Source organism: Anas acuta, chromosome 5, assembly GCF_963932015.1.
Source record: "Anas acuta chromosome 5, bAnaAcu1.1, whole genome shotgun sequence".
NCBI classification, from domain to species: domain Eukaryota; kingdom Metazoa; phylum Chordata; class Aves; order Anseriformes; family Anatidae; genus Anas; species Anas acuta.
Window position 1 is genome coordinate 17,003,580 of NC_088983.1, and position 17,693 is coordinate 17,021,272.

The 17,693-nt window shown below is 40.2% G+C and overlaps 1 long non-coding RNA gene across 1 annotated transcript; it reads right to left on the bottom strand.

The window, feature by feature from the left end:
• Window positions 1-15,611: 15,611 nt before the first annotated feature.
• LOC137856983 (uncharacterized) lies at window positions 15,612-16,635 on the bottom strand. The gene is made up of 3 exons (XR_011096906.1): window positions 16,394-16,635; window positions 16,231-16,305; window positions 15,612-16,122 (listed from the first exon to the last, which is right to left on the bottom strand). It is a non-coding gene; the product is annotated as an uncharacterized lncRNA (long non-coding RNA).
• Between the last annotated feature and the right edge of the window lie 1,058 nt (window positions 16,636-17,693).

Consider the following 17,693-nt stretch of genomic DNA (forward strand, 5'->3'; position numbering starts at 1 on the left):
TTGGGCAATGCAAATAGATTGGCCATATTTATTTTGACTGAGATTGGACTTCCTTCATGCAATATTCATTTGATAACTGCTTTTTTTTTTTTGCAGCGGATATTTACTAACTTCTTTTGTTAACCAAATTCAATGTAAAATCTGAATTTTGGGTTTATTTTATATTGTAGTGCCTGTTCATCCATGTACAGTATGGCTAATGAAAATTGTAAAGGTCGTCAGAATCAGAAGTGAAAAAACATTTACAGGATGGGCATACCGAACTGATTGCTGAGTTGTAGTTCTAACAAGATCAAATATAACCCTAGTTGATTATCCCTGAAAATAGTGTTTGAGTTTGTTCAACAATCTTTGCAAAACAATACAATGTTTCTGCTCAAGGGTGTCTTCTCTCATCTGTTGAAAGAAACAATGGGAAAAGCAAAAATTAAATTGACCATAGAACTGGGGTAACTGCTCAACTATGAGGCTTTTGGGTCAGGCTTGTGACAGCAGTGAATGGGTCCTACCCCTGCTGCATGAATTTTGTGCCAAATCAAAGGACATGGCTCTCCAGGTCTGTTGCCAGTTACAGGATTTGAATCATAATACATAATATAATATCTATTAGTGTGCTTGTGAATGATCTGATAGAATGCCTCTGTGTAGTAAAGTGATTTCTAGTTTCTGTGATCCTCAGTATTTTACAAAGGAGCTAACGATGCATGCTTGGAAGAGCATTTGTTACACTATTAGGCCAGCATCCCCCTGGGATTTAAGGAGTTTTAAGGGGCCTGGCCTTATAGGTACCATGATTACATTGCCAAGTAGAGCTGTGCAGAAAATGTTATTTCCAAGGCTGGAATTCTGAAAATTTCAAGCATTAAAAAACAGTTCTCTACCTGAGCTCTGACAGGTTCTGCATCTGCAGCAAATACAGGCTGCAGTCATTTCACAGCATGCCCAGGGAAGGAGTCTGGATATCCTGGAAGCTTGGCCCTGATGTGCCACAGCCTCCTGAGGGCACGCCTGGCAGTGCAGTGTTTGAGGCTTTCGCTGCCTCTTAATGGACAACAAATTGTATGGCCTCACAGGAGTTCCCTAATGCTAGTACCCCGAGCACTGATGACAACATTGTTAGTGCTACCACAAAGATGTTCTTCATGGGAAAGGATTGGGGGCCATGTTGTGATGGATGAAGTATGTGACCCTGATGAATACACCCTGGCTACCAACCACTATTAAACTGAGTCACTGAGTGAAGGAGCAGAAACTAACTGGTGTTTGCATTGGGAACTGGCATCCAGTAGTCTGGGTGTCAGAACCAGATATGGCAAAGAAGAAAACCTCTGGTCCTTTGGAATTCTCTGACTGTAACTTATGTCATCACACATGCATATACATATCTATAAAAACATATACAAGGAGATAAATGGTCTTGGCATCATAAGAAAGAGTCCTGTTGCTGAGTGAGCTCATTACTGTGAGTAAAAAGAAGGTGACACTTCCTCCAAATCCCATGCAGCTAACTAGTAAATGCTGCCCAGGGAGCCAGATTTCATGTGATTTCCCTCAGTGAAGCTTGTATCTTTATAAACACCATGCTGGCAGGCATTCATTTCCAGGCATGTAGCCACTGTGGGCTCATGGGGACTTCTTCCACAGAAAGGTTCTTCAGCAGCAGATCGTTATGATATTGACTGTAAATGTAGAAAGAAGGCGCAAAATAATGTGAACTGCCTACGGGGCATGGATCAGTGCCACATTTGTAAGGTCAAATATCGCCACACTACAAACCCAGACAGTTACCAGACAAAAGAAAAGCATGTCTTGGTACCCCCATCCCAGCTGCTGGGCAATGACACAGCGGTTTGATGGGTTTTGTGTTCCTCTGGGTTTTGAGTGCACAGTCACGTCAGGGATGGTATTCTAGGGTGCTGAGGTAAATTGCTTAATTGCTGTTTATTTAAGCTGATTGCAGGCCTCCCAAATGATATTTGCTTTTAAAATATTTAAACATATCCTTACGTCTCTAATAAGTTATTCTGCAGCTAGAATGTATGAGAAGGAGGTAGAAAAGGCAAAACTATAGCAAAGTATTTCTGGAGGTTCATGCTGAAAGCAGAAATGGGCACAGTGCATATTTTCAGACCACGAAACTGGTACTTTGTGCTTGGGAAGAAAGATATTTGAACAGATAGTGGCAATATAGAACTGTCACAAAACAGGAAGTGCCACACTGAGGCTATAGGTAAGAGTTTTGTGCGGAAGGCACAGACGTATGGATTGCTGCGCTTGGTGCTGGGAAGGCCTCAGATGGAGGATGATGTCCAGCTGTAATCATTATCTTTCCCGATGGATACAGTCAAAACAGAGTGAGTTTAGAGGAAGCAACAAGGTTATGAACAACAAAATCTGACTTGTGAGTAAGAAATAAATGTTCTGGGTTGTTTAATCTGGCAAAGAGAAGACATGGAGATAAAACTCTAGTATGCAAAAGTTTGTTGAAAAACAGGACAGAGAACAATTGTTCTTTGTGTCCACTAGGGATGAACTGCATACTCACCTGATCACAGCTGACAAGGAAACTTCAGCGAGGAAATAGCTGGTTCTACTTTACAGACTGCCCAGCAACACATTAACATCTCTATGCAATGCTGAAGCAAGAACATGCTCAGATGTAACCTGTGTACCTTAAAAGTTTGATAGTTGTTGAAGATGAGTGAAAAGGTGCTTTACTTTACTTATTTAGTTTGCAACACTACAGAAAATTCTTTAAAAAACAGTTCTTACAAGCTGTCCAAAACTGACATATGAACATTTTTCAGTGAAGTTAATAAACAATTTATTTTCATTTGGCTTTTTTATTCTGTCATGAAAGTTTGGCTATTCTCAGAACTAAACCTGACAAAAAGTTCATTTTACAGAGTGAATGTGAAGGATTTGCCTCACTGATGATAAGGAACTAACCTTACATGATTCACCCATTAGGTAGGTATATATTTCTGATATAGTAATGGTCCATGTGGTTAATATAATGTTGGTATTACCATACTTTTCAGCAATCATAGCATCTCTATCTTGTATTCAGTGCATTAATTCCTTATTGTCTGTTCTATCCCATAGGTCTTGTTTTGTAAAAGCTTTCCATTATTTAAGGCACAAACAAAAAGCTAAAATGAAGGGTTATTGACTGCCTCAGTCATGGAACACACGAGGCCATCATGCATTCCTTGAGCACCTTTTATTTCAAGAGGTGTTTCAAGCACGCACAGGGATCCTGTTCAGGCCACCTGCCAGAAATATAGGCTTACAAAGTACCATAATGAAAATGAAAAGGTTTAATAAGTGCTGTTTTGATCTCATTTTGGAAGCTCCCTTAGCGATTTCCATTGTCCAAACCCATCTTCATCTCTTCAACTGTTAACAGTGGTATTTAATGAAACAGGAATAAATATGCTTGCAATAAAATCATGGTAGTGTACAACAAGAGTGGATTTTGTTCCAGTTGTCTCCAGCACTGTACTGACATCAGTGAAAATGCTGTTAATTCTTTTATTTTCCTTTTAAGCCTCATCCCATGGTAGCATCGCTTTCTTTTTGACTTACTAACTGGAATCTGGTATTTCTGTCTACAGGGACCACAAGGATTTAGTCACAGTGAAGAGCTATGCTAATAATGGAGAACAAAACACTGGCAACAACAAAAGGTATTCTGTTCTTGGTCTAAAACTGTATTTGCCTTAATTTGGTGAAGTGGTGGCTACTTTGAACCTGAATGTGTTTTAACTTATTAAAATGAAACGGTAATCTTTTAAGATATATATATATATATATATATATATATATATATTCTGTATTAATGAGATGCATGAGGTAAAGTTTAAGAAGGCAGCTTTTGCTAGATCTTCTCTAAAGTTACTGTAACAGGCAGTTGGAAACTCTAGCTGCACCACTTGATACCTTCAAAATTAATCTGTTTACATTTCAATCCCAACCAATTAACAGTTGTGGTATAGTCCATATCTCCACACGAAACTGATTAAGTATGTTTTGAATTTAAAAGCCCATGTGTGCTCTCACTCCTATTTGTCATAGTTTGACACACAGGTACCTCTGCTGATTCCCGAACATGACCAGGTATAACAGGACCGGGCCTACCATGTCTCATGTTGATTTTTTGCCAATGATATTTTATTACACTTAATTTATATATATATTTTTTTTCATTTTACTGAGCTTCCTGTTAGTAACGTGACATTTTGTCAATGACATATAATCTCGAGTTCTTTTGCAATATCGTGTGGTCCAATGCCAACTTTTTGTTTAAAAAGGGTGTGAAAGGATTTGGCCTATAAGAAAATGATGCTAAATATTAACTGTGATGTCATTTGAGCACCTGCTACATGAATAACCCCGGATACTCTCACAGATGCAGAGTAGAATGGAAACTTTTCCTTAATCACTTTCAGCACGAATTCTGCCATAAAACCTCATGTGTCCTTTCTGTCTTTAGCTGCTAACTTCAGTAAGAGTTTTGTTCCTGTTTTATGGACCAAGGAAGAAAAATAATTTTTGGCTGAAACTGAATACCTGATTACTAGAAACTGTATGTCCTGGACAAAGGCCAACTACAATAATTACATTTTGCCTTAGTCAGCTTCTAATTCATTTCATAAACTGTTTAATGTGGCTATCATTTTCCCATCTCCACTTGTGCTATGTTGCTAGGTTCTCTTACAGCACCGTGATTTACCTCTGCTCAGCTGATCTTGCAGGCTTTCCTCTGAGTGTATAAAGCTTTAAAATGTTGTTGTTACAAAATGTAAATTTTGCTTTAAAATGTTGTGTTACAAAAATGAAAATCACAACAGAAACCATGAAAGAAGATGTTTAATAGATGACTACAAATGTGCAGTAGATCTTGTTTAAAAGTTTATTTTTAATTACTCAGACATTCCGCTTTGGAATGACTGCTTATTTATATTAAAAAGTCAATGGCCATGAGCGTTTTAAGGTTTTGCCTGTGAATCACTGCATGGTAAAACGAACAGAATTGTGACTTAATGGAGTACTTACTATTAAGTTCTCTAACAATCTTGCTTGTGGAATAGACAAAACAAAGTGTTATTATTCAGCTCCACTGCTATTTTTTTTTTATTTTTATTTTTTTTGGTAAAAAGGTTAGGCCTCAAGGCAAGGCCTCAATGTGAAAATCTGTCTTTCCATCCAGTTATTATCACACACATTTACTGTAAGTGTTCTTTTGTGTACAGCTGAGGGGAAGAACAGAATTTGCACCCAATCCTGCAAGTTTGAGGTTTCAGAATATTGCATCCCATTTAAGGAACAGGAAAACTGGATTTTAAAGATGTAACTGATGGAACTACAAATATACTATGGAGAGCAGGGTAGAAATTACTAACTACATCTCACCACATTCAATCACTGGAGACAGAGCTGGGGATTTCAAATGTCAAGAGACAGATCAGAAACAGTTGTAATTCAATGTTTTTCTTTTCTACGTTTCACCGAAAATCAAAACTCCTGTGGTACAACTGCCCTCTTTGAAAGTAGCTTCCAACCCTAGGTATTCTGGACAGAGTTGTTGAAATTAATATCAACCAAGTGAGTGCAGTAAGAGGAGTCTGTCTTACTCCGTCAGTGACAGGAAAGGAGGTGGCCCCTGTTGAAGATGGAGGCTGATTCCCGTGAAATGCTGAGAAGTAGGAGCCATCTTAAGAGAGAACCTTTTCTTGTGGGGATAATGGCCCCTTGAAACCGATGCAGTTACTTCTGAAAAGAAACTTCTAATGCTATGCTATTCCTAAGGAAAACGTAGTGTTATGAAATTACAGAACCATCATTAATTTCATGTATTTTCTTGATAAACTATTCATTATTCTCATTATATTCCACAAAAATGGAGTAAGAAAAGAAAAAGCCTCAAGAAATAGTCATGCCCAGATGAATACAGGGTAGTAGAAAATTGATCTATGCCTCTATATCTGAGTGTGAGTTTACACATTTGGTTTATGGGTGCACAGATACAGGTGCATGTAGAAAGGACTGTAGAAGAAACTGGTAGAACTGCAAGACAGTTGTGTACAGATTAAGACACAGGGAAGCACAGAGAAGCACAAAAGGAAGCTGACAAATGGGCAGTAGAGCTGAGCTTGGCTAGACACTGGTGCTACTCTGGCAATACTAAGTATTTCTGAAAAGTATTTGATTATTCAATATGTGCTGGCTGCTTGAAGATGCTCTGGAGTAAATCAAACTAAATATAATGTTTTTTCATAACGCTCAAGTTACAGCATGAGATGGCAGAGACTAAAGTCATTTTAATGCTCACACACTGTATTTTCCATATCTCTAATGTGCTATATTTTCATTAAGCTTAATTCTGAGTTTCCTAGGTTTATCATGTTTAGCTTAGGAATAATAACATCACTAAAGTCATCTGGAAAAAATTGTCTGGATTTTACTCTACATTATAAAATTCATTTTCAAGTAGTTTTGTCAGGGAATATAATTCCCAGTATTGGTTGAAACAGTTTTGGCGGAAAATTAGATTTTTATTAAATGCACATTTTTGAATAAAAAGCCTGCTTTCTGGGGAAAACCTTGTTTTCTTTTAAATTAACCAATTAAATACTCAGAACTAGTCCTTTAGCCAAAAGCTGAAAAGCTTCACTTTAGAAATGCTTCCCTTTCCCATGGGAGTTGTAGCTCAAATGCTTTATTGTCCTCTATTAGGACTTGCTCTCTCTCAAATGAGACAGCAACTCCAGGGATGCACTGCAGGCAATCAGCAAGACAGGCGACTGACAGACATAGTCACAAGCCAAAACTGCAGAATGACTTACAGCTCACAGGACCCATCAGAATGACATTTTCTAGACTTAAACTTTTGTAACTCTTAGGGAATAGCTGCAAATGTGACTTCCTCATGTGTTCCAATATTCAACACATTCTGTAATACAAAATTTCCAAGAGCAGTGAAGAAAGAAAAAAAAAAAAAGTCAGCTTCTGTCCCTTCTTGCTCTTAGAAACTACTCTAATTCAGCTATCTGAATATGGGAACTATAAAAGGTTTTGTTGTGGTGCGTGTGGTGTGTGTTTGGCACCTGGCACTATTGGTCCCACTACCATCCAGAACATCCAGCTGACGCTTAAATCATTTTCTACCTGGTGTCTGTAAGTTTGTTTGCATAGAACTAGAATTTATATATACTTTAACAATATTGTAAAAGAAAGTTCATCCACAAAATGCCCATCAGCACGCTTGGTAAGCAGCCTTATCTCCATTTACAATAATCTTACACTCTCTCCCATTCAACATATGGTTTCATTTCGAAAGAGCAGACTTACAGTAAACTGTATCATCAGTAGACTGATAAATGCTATAATTCATAACAGCACATCTGCTTGATGAAGATTTGCCATACTTAGTGAATGTTTAATGGTTTTCTAAAATACTAACTTTATTTATACATTTTGACATTGAGTAATATATACAGCAAGATAAATGATGATTCTTGCCCATTCCCCCCACAATTTTAGGCTTTCATTTATTTTACAAGTACACGCTGGTGTTTGGATATCTAACAGAGATGCTAAGCTCAAGATCCTTTGTACTTAAGAGGCAAATAGGATCTTAATTCTACCTCCTGTAGGCATATGCCAAAGAAATGCTGTGTTTGGGGCTGTTCCAGACTTGGGAAACAAACAATTGCCTGTGTATCTGCCATTGTTGATGGTTTTGGCCATGTGTCCATAAAGGCACTGAAGGGTTTTTGTCTTTTATGTCCATGAATAAAAAGTTTTAACCACTAATAGTGGAGTCATTTGGATATCCAGATGTGATAGAATAACAGTCTCTCCCTCAAGTGACAAGTGAATGCTATATCCCTCTCTGATGTCATACTTCAGGATGATGAAGTGCTGGAATGATTAGGGAAAGCAAGGTACCTGGAAACACCTCATTTTCCCAAGTGGCATTGGCATTTTCCTTTTCTGACTGACTGATATGAACGGTGCTTTAATAACACACTTTGCCTTTCCTCACTTCAATTCAGTCTAGACAGAGCTGCAGCTGTTTCTCAAGAGAAAACTGTTCATTTCTTATGTGTATGAGCCCTTATATTGCCTCCTGCTTAGCGTGTCATCCATGATCAAGATTGAGAATTTCACCTGCAGCAGCTGATGACTGCTCTGCAATTCACAACAAAGTATATAGAATCATAGAATATCCTGGGTTGGAAGGGACCCACAAGGATCATTGAGTCCAACTCCTGGCTCTACACAGGACCACCCAAAACTCAGACCATATGTCTGACAGTGTCGTCCAAGTGCTTCTTGAACTCCACCTGGCTTGGTGCCATGACTACTTTTCTGGGGAGCTTGTCCCAGTGCCCAACCACCCTCTGGGTGCCGAACCTTTCCCTAACCCCCAGCCTGACCCTTCCCTGTCCCAGCTCCATGCCATTCCCTTGGGTCCTGTCACTTTCCACAGAGAGCAGAGCTCAGCGCCTGCCCCTCCGCTCCCCTTGTGAGGGAGCTGCAGGCCGCCATGAGGCCTCCCCTCGGCCTGCTCTGCTCTGGGCTGAACAAACCAAGGGCCCACAGCTGCTTCTCATATGCCTTACCCTCCAGACCTTTAACCATCTTCATAGTTCTCCTTTGGATGTTCTCTAAAAGTTTTATGCACTTCTTACATTGTAGTGCCCCAAACTACACACAGTACTCAAGGTGAGGCTGCACCAGTGCAGGGTAAAGTGGGACAATCACTTCACTTGACCAACTAGCAAGGCCATGCTTGATGCACCCCAGGATATGATTAGCTCTTTTAGCTGCCAAGGCACACTTGACTCATGTTCAACTTCCCATCAATCAGATAAAACCAATTATCAACACAGTTAAATATAGCTCTAATCAGCCAGAAGCTCAGAGTCTCAAATATGACATAGGAAATGGGCAGATACTGCTGCTGACAAGGCAGCAACGTATACAACCTGTATTATACTACAGTGAGAAGATATTCCTATAAGAAGACTGTGGGAAGGCCTAGTCTGGAAATGGGCTGAAACATGTCTACTGTGTAACATGTTTATATAAGTCAGCAGGAAAAAACTGTTCAGTATGCAGAGCTGATCCTGCAGCCCCTGCTCAATGTGTTAACTCAAAGCAACAGTTCAAATCCAAGTCTGGTGCTACTGAAAAGATATGATCCAGGAAACAACCTAATCATCAACAAACTAAAATCTGTAGGCAATTAGGCTTTGACTGCCTTTTGAAGGGCAACATGAGTAGCAAATTCCTCATCAGAGGAAGCAGGTTGGCCTGGGATACAAACTCCTGAAATACACATCTCTTGGAATGACCAACAGTGGAAATCAGCAATGAGTACTGACTTTGAAACCTGCAGGGAAAAAGGTAAACAACCCACTGAGATGCAGAGGTCAAGTGCACCCTCCTAGTGTTATTATTTTCGGCTGGCTAAAGACTTAGGAAGCTGACACAATTGGTTTGTGTTTCCATGATTTGCCTTGCAATCATGTGATAGTATTTCTCTTTTCCCTTCTTTTTCTTTCTGATTTTTTTTTTCCAGTCGACTATGCAGTAGTTCGTAGTTTCTGTGTCAAATTGGGCATCAAAACTGGTATATAGCTGAATAAATGAGCAGAAGCTTGGTACGGAGCAGTGACTTTATTAAGTTCCTCTCTGCTTTTCACTTTGCAATGCACAATGAAAACCAGTCTCAAAAGGACTAGCAATTTAATAGGACCTTGTAAAAAGAACACATGAATGAATAGGTCTTTGTGAACTGAGTAAATTTGAATAGCTTCATTTTTTTTCTTACACTAGGATGTTTCATTTGTTCCACTTGGCAGTTTATGACTCCTTTGGCCACTGACAGCTGGATTCTGGTTCCTCATTAGATGTATACCCAAACTTCTCTCTTGAAGTTTAGCCAGAGGATCAGACATCCAAGGAAGTAGGATCAGTCTTGTCATAGTCATTTCTTGCAGCAATAGTGTCTCTAGTTGACCAACATTTAAGCTTTCTCATAGCTGTTCTTCCCTGTTCAGTTGCCACCTGTTTAACCTGCTTAACCTGTAACCACTGCAAGTGTTTCGCTTGTAAAAGTGAGGGGCTTATAGCCTTTGTGCCAGTAGTCATCTTAACAGTCTAGCCCCATCAAATTTTTTTAGCAAGTTAATTAGCCCTATTGAAACTAATGCCCATATTCACATGCTGGAAATACATTCTACATGTTTATAAAAGCCAAATTGTATGCATGTTGCCTTTCAAGACTAATAGCACAGTTCTGTAAGACCATGCCATGAGAAACAGAAGAGAAACATTTTGGCCACTGAAATATAGCACAAGTTGGTAAGATAGAGATCTTTTGAACAGTGTATGAGGTACAGATCCATTACAGAATTCCTAAACATTCCTAGAGTGAGCAAATATGAAGTGAATAGTTAAATTTGCCTTTTTTTTTTTTTAATTTATTTTATTTTCATGGGTTTCCATCAAAAACATTTGCTTAAAATTTGGAACATTTCTTAAAAGTTTTGCAGATCCATATGTGTGTTTTGTGCTTTTGCTGTCTTCATAGTCTTGGATTTCAACATCAGTTGTTCCCATAGTTATCTTCAACACTGTTCTCTAAATACAGTCTGATGTCACTTGAAGTGTGTTCTGACACACTGGCTTTAGTTGAGAGGTAGATATGTGTTGTTTTGTTTTGTCTTTTTCTTTTAGTTTGTCAACACTGAAGTAAATGTGCTGAGACTGTAGCTTATTATCATAGACAATCATAACTGTTTTTTACTTTGTATTACCCAACTCTGTTTATTTCTGTTGTTTACAAGCACACTAAGCAGGCACCATCTTTTCTCTACATAGACGTGATGGTTATGTTGAGAAAGTCCTGATTCACTTCTAATATCTAGTATCTAATGCAAAACTAACATTAAAGCAAAACAAAAAAAGCAAACAAACAAACCTGCATTTATTATTTTAACTCCTGGTCAGGAATTCCATTTGAGCATTGATCTTAAATGCTGAAGTGGAACTAATTAAAACCCTGCCTGTCCTTAAGATGTCTTTTTTGCCATTAAGTGTGGATAATGACATGCTAGTCTTTCAGTTCAGTGGCCAAACTAAACAAATGGAAAACAATTTTGGTTTGGGTAGAAATGAAAACATTTTATTCAACCCAAAACAAAAGGGTTTATTTTGATTTCTTGTTATGCATCAACTGGAAAATCAAATTTAAAATGAAAACGTAATTTTTTAACCTAAACCCTTGCCCAGACATCGCAACTAAACGTTACAGCAACAACATACACTGACCCTTTCATATTACTTTCATGTCGAGAAAATTTTATTATCAAATTGAATCTGACTTTGCCAATGATTTTTGAATTCTGAAAGTATGTTTTTGAGAAAATCTAGCGTCTGGTTAAAATATGAGGCTCCCTCGTCTGCTGTGAATATGGATCAACACATTTTCTTTTTCTCTTGAGGAACATTGGATTTCAAGAGAGGAAAAGCCATTCAATTTTCCTCGTTGTGCTAACAGGAACTCCCTGGAGTTTTATTTATTGTCTTCTGTTGAGGGGATTATTTTTAACTTCAGTTTTGACTGTGGTGCTCAGCCGGTCGGCACATTCACGTCCACGCAGCTCCTTCTGCTCCAAGGCAGCTCTGCCAGGTCCAACAGCCATGTCCTGGCCGCCACCTCACCCACTCTGCCACACTGGCCTGGGAGGCAGATGAGGTTCAGGGCAGGCTGTCCTCGGTGTTAAAACACATGGCAACCATTGGCTCTGCCAATTTAACGGAGTGAACTGCCCTGACCTGGACTCTTTCGCACCCTTAAAAACAATGAACTGTCAGCAAACGGCACATCTGTTCGGGTAGTGGTTGTTATTTCTGCTGTGGTGCATGGGCCCCCTCCACACCGCCCTCCCACACAATATGGCGCCTGCCCCATGCAGGCAGCCAAAAGCTGCATGCTTCCATCACTTGTCCTCTGCAGAAAATCATAGTCTTGATCTCTTCTGCCACACAGTGGCTACTGTGGAGAACAGTCAGAAAACCATATGGCAGCCCCGTGCTAAATAGGGAGATTGGAAGGGAGAGTTTGCCCCCTCATCGCAATTTTAGTCAGTCTGAAGTGCACCAAACAGCCCCGTTCCTCAGCTCTGGCTCCGTCCATGTGCCTGGGTCCATGCTCGCACACCAACACACCCTCCCCTCAAGCCCTTTCCCAGGCTCTTCACAAGTTCTACAGCTGTTCCTTTTTTTTTTTTTTTTTTTTTTTTTTTTTGGCGGGGGAGTAATGGAATAATGAGTTTTTATCTGGTAAATGGATCATTTGAAAAGTGGGCAAGAGCCATGCTGCAATCTGTGGTGCTCTGTGCAGCCAGTACAGCTGGGGAGATGTCCCCATGCTAACATGGTTGTGAGGTGAGAGGACCAGGTATCACCACCAAAAAGCACAGTGCATCAGGACTGCTTGACCCACCATCATGCTGATAGCTTGGGTTATGAGTTTCCCTGAGGCCTGTGGAGAGCTCCCTGGTGGAGCAGGCTGTCCCCCTGCAGCCCATGGGTCCCACATGGAGCAGATCTCCACACTGCAGCCCGTGGAGGAGCCCCTGGTGGAGCAGGTGGATGTAGCCCGGGGGAGGCTATGGCCCATGGAAAGGCCCCACAGGAGCAGGCCCCGGGCTGGAGCTGCAGCCCATGGAGAGGAGCCCATGCAGGAGCAGGGGGTCTGGGGGGAGCTGCTGCCCATGGGGAATCTGTGCTGGAGCAGTTTGCTGCTGTGGAATGGCATCCCAGGGGAGGGACCCCACATGGAGCAGGGACAGAGAGTGACTGTGAAGGAGCGGCAGAGATGAAGTGTTAGGGACTGACCACAACCTCCATTCCCCGTTCCCCTGTGCCACTCAGGGGTAGGACATAGAAGAGGGTGAATGCATCGAAGGTGTTTGTAATTGCTTTTAGTTTCTCACTACTCTAGCTTGTTAGTAATAGGTAATAAATTACATTAATCTCCCTGTGCTGAGTCTATTTTGCTCGTGATGATAACTGTTGAGTGATCTCCCTGTCCTTTTCTAAACCCTTGAGCCCTTTGCATTGTATTTTCTCCACCTCTCCCTTGAGGAGGGGGAGTGAGAGGGTGGTTGTGGTGGAGCTCATCTGCCCTGCTAAGTAAAACTACCACACTAGAATCTTTGCAAAGGACCATACTGAAGTAAGAAACCACCTGATGCATTTGTCTGGTGGTCTGGAAATACAGAGGTTTCACCACAGCTCCAACCCATGTCAGAATGGACAGAGATTGACAAATATTTCTCTTTACCAGCCCTACATACCTCCTAAAAGGGATACACAGAGAGACTGTATTAGGCTAGATCAGATTTACCACTAATGGTCAAGAAAGTTGTGAAAACAATGTTTTGCCTTCCACCCCATTGCTGATAATATTTGGCAGAAATCCTGATCTTCCCTGAAAAAGAGCTCTCTCCTTTTAAGGTTACAAAATGTACAGTCAGAATAGCATTACTTTTCATTTGTACTGTCCAAGAACAGTTCAGTTTAAAAATAGGGCTTGGTTGTGCCATTTCCTTGTTGGAAAAAAAATAAATTAATTAATTAAAAAAAAAATAAAAAAGAGTTTTCATGTTATTTGAAAAGGAGAAATAGCACCCTTGTGCAGCTTCCAACTCACACACACGAGCAGAGCTGGTTTGTGGGTTGACTGGTTGACCTTTCTCTCCATCCTTCTAGGATCTAAATTGACAAGAGAAACATTTCTAATCATTTTTATCCTTGCAATCAGCATTTAGAACCTAAGAGACCCTCTCTTCAATTATTACTCCCTGTGTATTATCATTTATATATATATTACAGAGAGATCTGATTCATTGCCCTTTGAATACAATGGCACATTCTCCTCTGACTGACCCAGCAGTCACAGATGAGGGGCAGTCAGGGATAGGCCCCTGTTCTGCCAACTTTCAGCCAGACACACAAAAAAGGCAGTACCTCTCCCAGAGACCTTCCAATCTAAGATAAAAGATAAAAATAGTCCATCATTTCCTGCTGTTCCTAACAAACAATTTAAGGGTTCATAAATTTCAAGGACCTCACTGCAAAAAAATTCTGCCGTTTTAACATAACTGTCCCAATGTAGTTCGTCTGGGACATCCTGAAAGTTTTCTCTCCCCCATCTAACGACTGACATTCCAGCATTTGTTGAGAGGCATATTAGCACTAGAATGAACTTTGGGAAAAAAATATCATTTTAAGTCTATGCACTCAGCCAAGCACTTTCTGTGTTGCCTCTGCTAATTCTAGAGCTAAGTGTATTTGAACAGAAATGTATCTCCTTAACCTTTGCTTGGCTGAGTCTACAGTGATCCTGTGTTCTATGCTTGCAAAATGAGATTTGCTGCTACAGATTTACTGCGGGGTCAAGTATGATGAAAAACTATGTTGAGAGAAAGCCAAAGCCTTCTTTAAACACAGATGTCTTAAATATTACAGATGTCTTCCATGTTTAGCAAAAAGGGTAGGGGGCTGAATTGTTGATGGGTTTGATGGTGAGTGATCAGTCTTTCACTGTTAGACCATCAGTCCCAAACAAACACAGAATGGTGAGACTTACCAATTACATGTTTGTATCTGATTATATAAATATACTTGCTGGCTGTTATCCATTTCACAGAGAACAAATGTGCATTTCTTAAAAACCTACCACAAGATGAGAGCTCATTGCTTTACCACAGATGCCAACCAGTATGAACCCTTTTTTCTTCACTCAGCAGTAGGTCCTTTAGATTAGGATAGGGGAAGAAGCATACGTTGTTCTTAAGCCGTACCTCTTTGAGGCTGAAGAGCTCAGGCCTCAAGAATGCAAAGAAAGCACCTAGCAGTAGCGAGACGTTTGGAAAATAAAAAGCAAAACTTCACTTTGGAAACTTATGGAGATTAGACTAAGGACACCACTGACCTTTAGATATTCTGTGATGGGAAGCAAGTGTACTATTTACAGTAAGTATTTGGAAAGCTCTCACAACTTCCTTGAGACTAAGAGAAATAGACTTGGCAGTATGGACTGCAATATGACCTTCTTTAACCTTTCCAGTGATTATTATTTTTTTTTGTAATTGACTTTCTGATGAGAACCAAACTTAACAGAACAATATTATACCAAGTGATTTCTTTCATTTGAATTTAAATTCTCTAATATAAAACCTTCTTTTATTTCTTTTTTTCCTCTTTAATTATTCTTTTCCATTATTTTCCATAATCGTCCTTAGTAATTACAACTTTCTATTACTTATTTTAATTACCTTATTTCACTGACCTATCTTTGCTTCTGCCCTGCAATGTGTGGCAACCATTGCTGTCCTGCACTGCTATCTTGCTGGTATCATGCTGACAACGTAGTCTTATTTCTAAGAGACTGACCCAAAAGCTTCTGTAATACATAGAAATCTTTGTATGTATTACGGTGCTCTTTGGATCAGTGTTAGATATCAGAAACTTAATTTCTCTAATCAGAAGTCCTTTCTTGGCTATGTCAGTGACATATTTAGGTGAGTTAGGGACAATAGCTTTCACCACCATATCTTATTTTCACCATCTGCTGTGTGACTGTGCCTGTTGGCATCTCAGGCATGTTGGAACTCATCTTGCGGGCATTTGTAAACAACATTAATATGTTTGCAAGTGCAAAAAAAAAGTATTAATATTTCTGGGAGCTGAGCATTGTTGCTCTAATTAATATATTAAGGCAAGTTTGACTGTACAAGACTTGTTGCTGTTGTCACTTTCACAGTTCTATTGACTTAAAGGGGCTGTTCTGATGTTTTATAAATACATATATTTGTATGTGGGTATACATTAATATGCACAGAGCATATACAGGCTATGTAGGGCAGTAGAGTTGCTAGAAGAAAAAAAAAAAAAAGGCAGTATGGTTTTTATTCATTCAGTCAGCTTCTGCTTCCACCTGATGAACATCTTCATTCTGCAGCTTGTTCCACTGGGCACTTGCCAGGAATGACCAGTCATCTCCTGGGTTAACTATCCTTTATTTGAAGCGTCTTCCTGTGAAGTTTGGTGGGGTAGAGGAAAAAATTAGATATGCTGATACCATCACTTATAAATAAGCCTTTAGTATGTTTTTGCCTTTGGCCAGCTCATAAAATTGCTTACAGTCATGTCCGCAGTATATTGCTGCGCAGCTATTTCTGGCACAGTAACTTGCATCCACATTTGCCTCTGTGTGCTCTGGAAGAGCGGGGAGAAAATGAGAAGCAGAGCTGCATGATCAGCTCATAAACTGATCGCCCAGATTGATGCTGTGGTCTTTACTCACTGTCTATAGAAGGATAAATACAAATACTTATGAAAGAAGTGACATCAAGTGACATCTTTAAAAAACACAAGCATTAGCTATAATAACGTTTTTCTTTTTCTTTTTTTTTTTTGACATGCCCAGTCTGGAATATAAGAAATCTGTCCTACACAGGTCAGATGAAATAATGTAGCTTGTGCCAATTAACAGTATGATCAGATGATTACAAACAGATGTGTAAGGGCTGTTTCAGCTGTTCCTAACCCCTTCATTCATGCACAGTAACTGGCTGCGTGTGCTCTTTTGATTGTTTGCAGGGTGAAGTGAAAGGTGCTAATCCCCCTACAGACAGAGGTCATGTTAGGCAGCTCTGGCCATCAAGCTTTTTAAACTGCTGAGGGGAAGACACTGATTGCTGCTGGTAGTGCAGGTGAGTGAGTTCAAGCTCCCTAGCAGCTGAAGCCTTTGAGACAAAATTGCTGTCTGGGTGGAATAACAGGAGGCAGAGCCCACAGCCTTTGGTATGGCTCCTGGGAGGCTTGTGGGGAGCCAAGGAGGGTTGGAAGGGCTTTTGGAATCACTAATGGTTGCCTCAAGCTGGACTTTGTGCTCCTAGCCATGGAGGTTTGTTGCTGGCCTAGGGGAGTGTGGAGGAGGAGGTGGAGAGGGCTGACCAGGTATGGTGCAGAGAAAGGAATGAGCCTTCCTTGCTGTCTGTGTTGCAGCTGCACTGGAAAGGAGAGGTAGTGCCTTAAATGAAGAGGGTAACAGGAAAAAAGCTGAAGTGACAGGGTGAGAAATGTAAACAAATGTGTACATGAGGACTCACTACAGGAGAATGGGCATCAGAACTCATGTTTGTTCTGTGCTTTCTTCCCTAGACCTCAAAGTGCTTGATAAACAAAACCTTTCCTGGTGCTTCCTGAGATGGATGTGGGGTATGCAATGGACAGCAAATAATTTGTTTGAAGTCACGCACGGTCTGTCAAACACTGACTGAATCCCTACTCCCACCTCCTGTCAGTTATTGCTTCTCAATCTTTCATCTCACTGTGAGTATGTAGCAATACAAGGTAGTATTGTGTGGGGAATGTTGGTGACAAAACAGTTAATTGACTTGATGATGGTCAATAAGGTGTCTAAGTAAAATTCAAAAGACTGCAATCCTAACAAATAGGTGTTGTGAAGTACCCTTGCGTATCAGGCTTTTCCAGCAAGGATTGATAGCAAGGGTGGCCTCTGTTAGAAAAGTCCAGCAGCTGTCCCATGTTAGATAAGAGCTGGCTCCAAAAAGAATCACAGAATCACAGAATTTCTAGGT